Below are 8,113 nucleotides of genomic sequence, written 5' to 3' on the forward strand. Positions count from 1 at the left end.
TAACCACTCGGCCACCAGGCCAGCCCTGGGTCTTATTTAATAACTAGCAGTTTGTACTTACTGAACATCTTCACCCATTTTGCCCACCCCCCAGCCCCTGCCTCTGGCAACCAGAAATCTGTTCTCTGTATCTATGAGTTCTTTTGTGTTAGATTTTACATACAATTGAGGTCATACAGTTTTGTCTTTCTCTGTCTGACTTATTTCACTTAGCGTTAACTCCCTCAAGGGCTATCCATGTTGTTGCAAATGGAAGGACTTCCTCCTTTTTTATGGCTGAAAAATAGTCCATTGTTTGTATGTATGTATATATACTTATATACACACACCACATTTTCTTTATCCATTCTTCTGTTGGTGGACACTTTGGTTGTTTCCATGTCTTGGCTCTTGCAAATAACACTGCAATGAACATGGAGGTGCAGATATCTTTTCAAGTTAGTGTTTTGTTTCCTTTGGATATATACCCAGGAGTGGAATTTCTGGATGATATGGTAGTTCTATTTTTAATTTTTTGAGGAAGGTCCACACCATTTTCCATAATGGCTGTACCAATTTACATTTCCACCAATAGCGCACAAGGGTTCCCTTTTCTCCACATGCTCAGTAATTCTCATTATTTCTTGTCCTTTTGATAATAGCCATTCTAACAGGTATGAGGTAATAGCTCATTGTGGTCTTGATTTGCATTTCCCTGGTGATTAATGATGTAGAGCATCTTTTCATGTACCTGTTGTCTGTATGTCTTCTTTGGAAATATGTCTATTCAGATCCTCTGCCAAATTTTTAAATCAGATTGTTTGGTGTTTTGCTATTAAGTTGTATTAGTTCTTTACATATTTTGGATATTATTCCCTTATCAGATACATGATTTGCAAATCTCTTTTTTCTAATCTGTTTTCCCATTCAGTTAGGCTGCCTTTTCATTTTGTTGATGATTTCTTTTGGAAGGCAGAAGATTTTTAGTTTGACATAGTCCAACTTGTTTATTTTCACTTTTATTGCCTTTGCTTTTGGTGTCAAATCCAAAAAGTCATCACCAAGACCAATGTAAGGAGCTCATGGCCTATGTTTTCTTCTAGGAGTGTTATGGTTTCAGTTCTTAAGTTCAAGTCTTTACTCCATTTTGAGTTGATTTTTCTATATAGTGTAAATTTACAACCATTCTAACATTTAATGAATCAATTCCTTAACTTCATAATATTTTCATGGAAATCTGAATATTTGTCCATTTTTCCCCATTACTTTAGTGATTGCTGATTCTTTCCTTATGTGTGAAGCTTCAATTAAAATATATATAAAATTGCATAAAGATCTCAGACTTCACAATATATGATAAGAAGTATATATCATTTAACTTTTAGATGAAAACTAGGAAAGGAAAGAAGAATTAGTTTTGGTATATAAATAAATAACCTGAAGTCTTACGTATGAGTAAATGGCTTAGTTACAGTGAGCATACAGGTAAGTTGAATGATTTTAAGAAACATAAAAAGCACACAGAAATGCAAAGTTATGAGTACAGAGGAACATAATAGGCCATTTTGACCTCCTACATCAATTTGTTCACACCCTTGTCTCTGTAGTTTATCACTCTGCCATGCTATGTTATCACGGTCCAAATGTGGGGTTTATCTCACAAGATAATCTTGTTATAGGCAATCTGGTTATTGAATGTCTAGAACAAAGAACAATCTTGTTGATAGCTCTTTGTGTCACTTCAAATCCATCTTACATCTGGAACCCAGCTATATATATATTTAAAAAGATCTTTCCTTTCTCAAATTGATAGTGATTGTTCTATCCAGAAGTCATAGTGTTTCACAAAAAATTTGCTCAGCCAGTAAAGCTTTCTCAACTCTTTTCTGTTATTTTTTCTTAAAAAGGAAAAACAAAGGAACAGTTTGATTGACAGAGGATTTATTCCAACAGCCAATGTTTTTATCACTTAGAAGCACATAGAAGCCATTTTATAGCATTTTTTGAGCAACATTATCCTTTATATCCTTGATATGAAAAAACAGGAATTTTCAAGATATCTTCTGTATATAAACTTAAATGTTGCTTCCTATCATCACTCTGATGTGTTTTCCACCTGAAATAAAAAGGTGCATTCTAAGCTTGTTCATGGAAGGAAGAGACCTAGCATATATCATAGTATCAAAGGAGAACTTGAAATTTGATCTTTCAGATAATTCGAAAGACAAACTACAGTTCTGTAAGGAATACTCCTTCAGAGAAGTTTACTTACTGTCAGGATAAATGGTGTATTTGAAGGAAAGGGTAATAGCGGGTGTGAGAGCGGAAGCTGTGAGTTTGATTCTGTGTCAAGGATCACAGGGAGGGTCTGCAGTTAGTACACAACAGAGGCCATCAGTTCAAGTTCCGAGAGAGGGAAAGAGAAACCCAAAAGAAAACACGCTAATAAGTAGACAGTGTCAAGAAAGCACTGTGCATGACACAGCCGACACATGCTGCTGGGTCTATTCTATTTGGAGTAAGAGCCCGTGTGCTGACATTCATAGGTGCTTCTTACTTTGTGCTCCTGAAGCACTTTGAACACGTGTGTGGGCTCATTTATCCTAGTGCTTTGTTTATGGCCAGCCGGAAGAGTCAGACATGAAAACTGATAGTTTCAGTGAAATTATCTGGTTCTTCTCCGTATCCTTAACATCTACCCAGCATTGTACTAGACAGTCTAACCCTTAATATTTTTTTGGTTTAAATTTTGTTTTTCTTTATTTCAAATAATATTTGACTTGAAATTACATGAAATTTTCTCCTATTCTTCTTTCTTTTTTTAATTTTTTTTTTAAAGATTGGCACCTGAGCTAACAACTGTTGCCAATCTTCTTCTTCTTTTTTTTTTTTTTCTGCTTTATCTTCCCAAACCCCCCATACATAGTTGTATATCTTAGTTGCAGGTCCTTCTAGTTGTGGGTTGTGGGACGCCACCTCAACGTGGTCTGATGAGCGGTGCCATGTCCGTGCCCAAGATCTGAACCCTGGGCCTCCGCAGCGGAGCACGCAAACTTAACCACTCAGCCACAGAGCCAGCCCCTCTCCTATTCTTCTTGACTAGGTTAGAGGGATGAGGTTTGGAGGCATATCTGAGAGGAGAAAGATATGATTTTAATCACACTACCTATCAGACTTTTGAGTAATGGATACTTGGTGAGGATGAGAGATAAATTGTTTAGGTGAAGGCAAGGGGTTTGGAGGCTTGTTAGAAAGGATATAAAGCAAATGACAGGACAGAAGAAATTGGGGGAGAAAAGGAAATTCTAATGGGGAATTTAAGTCTCTGTTATGTGGTACATAGTAAATTCTCTTATCTATTGCCCTAGAGAATCTTCAGTAGAATATCTATTTCTCATTGTTAAATTTTAAAACTGGAACTGCTTTAGAAGTTGCATTTAAGTACCAAGTCTTGAGTCAAGATCAGTGTTGGGTAAGAACAGAGACAATCCATAGGGACATTGATAAAATCAGTTCATAAAGAGTAAGTAAAACAGCTCCTTGATGAGATTGACAGTTAAATAAATATATAATTGTGAATACCCTTACTAAGTTTTTAATGGTAGTTAACATTTATTGAGTACCTATTATATATTAGGCATATGTTAAGGACTTTTAATGCATTATCTCATTTAATCCACACAATAGGCCATTGTAGTATTTTATGATAGTAATGGCCCCCAATGAATCACATCACTCCCTCTTCTAGTCCCTTCCAACACTGACTCTAGCCTTGGCAGTGTGACTTACTTGAACAGTATGACTTCAGCATATGAGATGGAAATAGAGACTTGAGAAGCACTTGGACATTGCAGCTTACCCTCTTGGATGGCTGCTGTTATACAAAGTGAATAAGCCTGCTCCAAGGAGAGTGAAGACCAGACATCCTAGCTGAGTGCAGTCCCCATGCAACTCAGCATTTGAAAGCAGCTGCATCAGTGAGCCCAGGCAAGACCAGCAGAATTTAATCTACAGAACTGAGAGAAATAATAAATTCTTATTGCTTCAACTCATTACGATTTGAAGTGACTTGTTATACAGCAATAAATACTGATACAGAACTTTATACCAAAAATAGATGCTTCCTAACAAAAACCTAAATCATGTGGCATTGACTTTGGGATGAGGCAGAGTAAAGTCTGGAAATCAACAAGGACATTGTGATTGGAGGTTGAAAAAGCAGTGAGTAAACTGCTATTGGAGGACAGAAAGATGATGGCCCATGTTTTGTAGTAGTGAAACAATTGGCAAAGTTGTCAGCTTCTGTTAAGTGTAAGACAATGATTGGGCTAAGCAGATTTCCAGGCACCACATTAAAAATGCCAATTGGCTCTCACTGCTGCATAGTGATAAATAACTGATACAACCCTAGGGATAAATACCACTATTGTCACCAATTTACAGATGAGGAAATTAGGCTTAAAGAGATAAACTTGCTCAAGGTCACTGCAATGCTATTTGTTATGGGAGAGATTTGGCTATATTTGTTTATGGATATCCGTCTTAGAGTCCGTTCAAGTGGGAACTTATTTACAATATTATTATGAAATAGTTATATATGGTTAAAAAGTTTTGTGAATCATAAACTATATAGATTGAAAAATTTTCAATATAGTGAAAGTACAAAAAGTACATATTTCTTATATATTTTATGGTACGCCCAATGGTATATATCACTTTGCCTAGTTCTTACAATAAATATTTTAAAAAATTATTCCTGACACGTACGAGTCAACAAGATTTAGTCTTACATTTATTCATCATGTCTTACATTTTCTTCAGTCTTCAACTAACACGAATATAGCTCTGGCCATGTCCAGATATTCACACCTTTAGTCCTAAGTATAGCAATAGCTACTTAAGAGTCCTCCTTCTGCTCATGTTTTCTTTCATTAGTTCGTTCTACTTGTTGAATGTTGTTAGCTGAACATCTGAAAATGCCATTTTTTTTCTCAGGTCGCATTTGTGCTGAAATATTTTCAGAAGTTTCCCTCTAGCAAAATGTATTTATTCTAAGACTAATCTCTTCTCAACCTATCTTTTCTTTTCTCTCACTCTCTTTTAAATTAGCTCTATTTCTTTGCCAAATTGGTCTAATCTAAGTTCCCTGGACACGTCTCTCATTTCCACGCATACGTGTATTGTGTTCTCTCACTTAGAATGCCCTTCCACGTTCTTTATGAAGCCTTACCAGCCATTATGACCTGTGGGCATTCATAAGAATGTTGGAGATAACAAATTAGTTTTATTTAGAATGCCACCTACATCCAACTTGTTGTATCTTCCTGGGCCACTGCTTTGAAATTACTATTGTGTACTCATGGTGATGACAGCGTCCTGAGACACTCTACAGTTTGCTCAAAGTCCAATCACTGTCTTCACATTGTTCAGTCTATAGACAGAGACCTGCTACAACATGGTTTGTGAAATAATTCAGATCAAAGATAGAGAACTTTTGTGAATAAAAGTTTTGCTTCAGATCTGCTCTGGTTATATACCACAACAGATAGACAGATGCAAATCAAAGTTTTCACCTTTCTAACACTTGAATGTTTAAAGCTATACAGTCCAAAGATTCCAGACTTTTAAAAAATTTGGCATTGATGAGATGCAGTCAAACTTTATTTAAGATACTAAGGTATATTAAATAAGTATGACTGGCTTAATGATGAGGTAGAATTAGTTACCAGTACTAGAAAGAGTCATAGGGAAATCTAACTTTGCATTGCTATAAATATAGCTCAACTAGAAAAAGAAGTTTGTTCAAGACAAAGTAGAAAGAGTAAATGTTCCTAAAACATTTCCACGTTAAAAAACAGTTGATAAAACTTTCACAGCAACAGAGATTTGTAATGATATCTCAGTTTTTTATAACAAAATATTAGCTGAAAATTAATCAAATCAAATTTTAGAGTCCAGAAACTGCATCTTCCAGTTAACCTGACAATTTCGGATGACATCGTTCTGAGGAATAAAATCATTTTTTACATACAAGACCATTTTGATAATAGATTTCTACTCTAATTGTTCATTTATTTTATATCAAAGCAGTGGTAATGAGAAAAGTCTAGTGGTAATGATAGTAATGAATTTGCCTGCTTAATTACTGTCACAGGTATAAAACGAATGAGAATTCGCGAATATATTCTTTACTATTTTTTAATGTCATTGTTGAAGATGAAAAAGCAAGGAAGGGGGATGGTAGTAACATAAAAGCAGGAACCACAGACAGAGGAAGACATTTCATTTAAAATATGTGGCTGCCAAATTTTGCATCTTATTACAGACTAAATTTCTGTGGCCCCCTAAAATTCATAAGTTGAAACCCTAACCCTCAAAGTGATAGTATTTTGAGGTGGGGCCAGCAGAGGTGATAGGTTTAGATGAGATCATTAGAGTAAGGTCCTCATGATAGGATTAGTGCCCTCAGAAGCAGAGATCAGACAGCTAGTTCTCTCTCTCTGCTGTGTGAGGATACAAGCAGCCAGGAGGAGGCCTCTCACCAGGACCCAAATCAGCCAGCATCTTGATCTTGGACTTGTCAGCCTCTAGAACTCTGAGAAATAAATGTCTGTTGTTTAAGTCACCCAGTTTATGGAATTTTGTTACAGCAGCCCAAGATGGCTAAAGCACCTCTTCAGAGTCATACTTCAGCAGTGGAAGTAAACCATTGGTCAACTTCTTGAGTCAGATACTGCAATCGATAGAACATGCTGGAATAGCACTTAAAATACTGATAGGTATTAAACAGCTGACAAGTTTATTGAAGAAAAAAAGGTCACTGTATTCCACAGAAAGGCAAAGATTCTGCTGCTTCCATGTTCTTGGTCCTAGCACAATACTCAGCTCAGAAGTATATGTCTGCAAAAAGATTTTGTAAATGAATGAATGAATGAGGTTTCTGACATTGCATATAATATCCAGTCCAAATAAAAATGACCGCCTCTTACTGTTCAGATAATTAGCAACATTCAAGAACTTTTGTGCTGCAAAATGCCTAAGTGTTTGTCTTTATTACTTACCAATACTGAGGCCACAATGTTCATTTGTATGTACTCAGATGAGTGTGTGTGTATGGCTAAATATCCATGGCTTAATAATCAGAGAACACTTTGTTACTCAGCTCAGTTTGGTATATGTATACCTTTCACAGATGATCACTTTCATCTAAAGCCCTCTTTCCCTTTTTTCTTACCTTTGTCTCCCTCTGCAAATAACCAAAAAATACCATTTGGAGAGAATGGAGGGGATGCCTGATAATTACAGTTTAGTATGTAGTTGCAAACACTAGCCGAAAATATGGACGCATTTTTAATGTTAAACTTTTTTAACTATTAACACAGATGCAGAAAAGCTAATCATTTTTAACCCAGCAAATAAACAAACTCAGCATATAACCAGCACTAATATGAAGAAACAACATTATCAGAATCTCAGAGGCCTCTTCATGCCCAACTCATGCCCCAAGGGTCACCTCTAGCTCATTAGTTATGGCTAGGTTTGAGCTTTATGTGAACAGAATCATTGAGGGTATGTGTCTGTTTTCTCTGGATCAATATTATGTTTGTGAGATCCATGTGTCATGTATAGCTGCAGTTTCTTCACTTTCATCGTCATAGAGTATTCCATTGGATGAATATATAGTACAATTTATTTATCTATTCTAGTATTGGTCAACACTTTGTTTTTATTTTACTCATATTAAAAATAGTGTTTGTGCATGTTTTATCTATATACCTTGCATGTGTATTTTATGAGCATTGTTCGGCTTTTGTAAATGTTTGTGCACGTTCTTTCACAAGTCTTTTGGAGAACGTATACCCATCTATCTTTGGGAGAGGAGCTGTTGGTTCATAAAGTATATATATAATCATCTTCAGTAGCCTTAGCCAAAAGTTTTCAAAGCAATTGCCTCAGATTATATTCCCACCACCAGCACGGGAGGGTTTGGGCTGCCGTAGAACTTGGACATTTGATATAAACGCTAATTCTGATCTTTGAATCTACCCAGCCACAATCATCTTCTTTCCTCCCAGTTGTAAGTTAGAAAAGTGCAAATGGGCAAAGGTACATGAGGGGACGGGTACTTTAAAGT

General features: G+C 36.1%; 1 long non-coding RNA gene across 1 annotated transcript; it reads right to left on the reverse strand.

Moving 5' to 3' along the window:
- Positions 1-1,903: 1,903 nt before the first annotated feature.
- LOC111767961 (uncharacterized) lies at positions 1,904-5,171 on the reverse strand. The gene is made up of 3 exons (XR_002799925.2): positions 4,770-5,171; positions 3,839-3,995; positions 1,904-2,095 (listed from the first exon to the last, which is right to left on the reverse strand). It is a non-coding gene; the product is annotated as an uncharacterized lncRNA (long non-coding RNA).
- Between the last annotated feature and the right edge of the window lie 2,942 nt (positions 5,172-8,113).

The sequence above is a fragment of the Equus caballus genome, chromosome 14, assembly GCF_041296265.1.
Source record: "Equus caballus isolate H_3958 breed thoroughbred chromosome 14, TB-T2T, whole genome shotgun sequence".
In the NCBI taxonomy this organism is placed as follows: domain Eukaryota; kingdom Metazoa; phylum Chordata; class Mammalia; order Perissodactyla; family Equidae; genus Equus; species Equus caballus.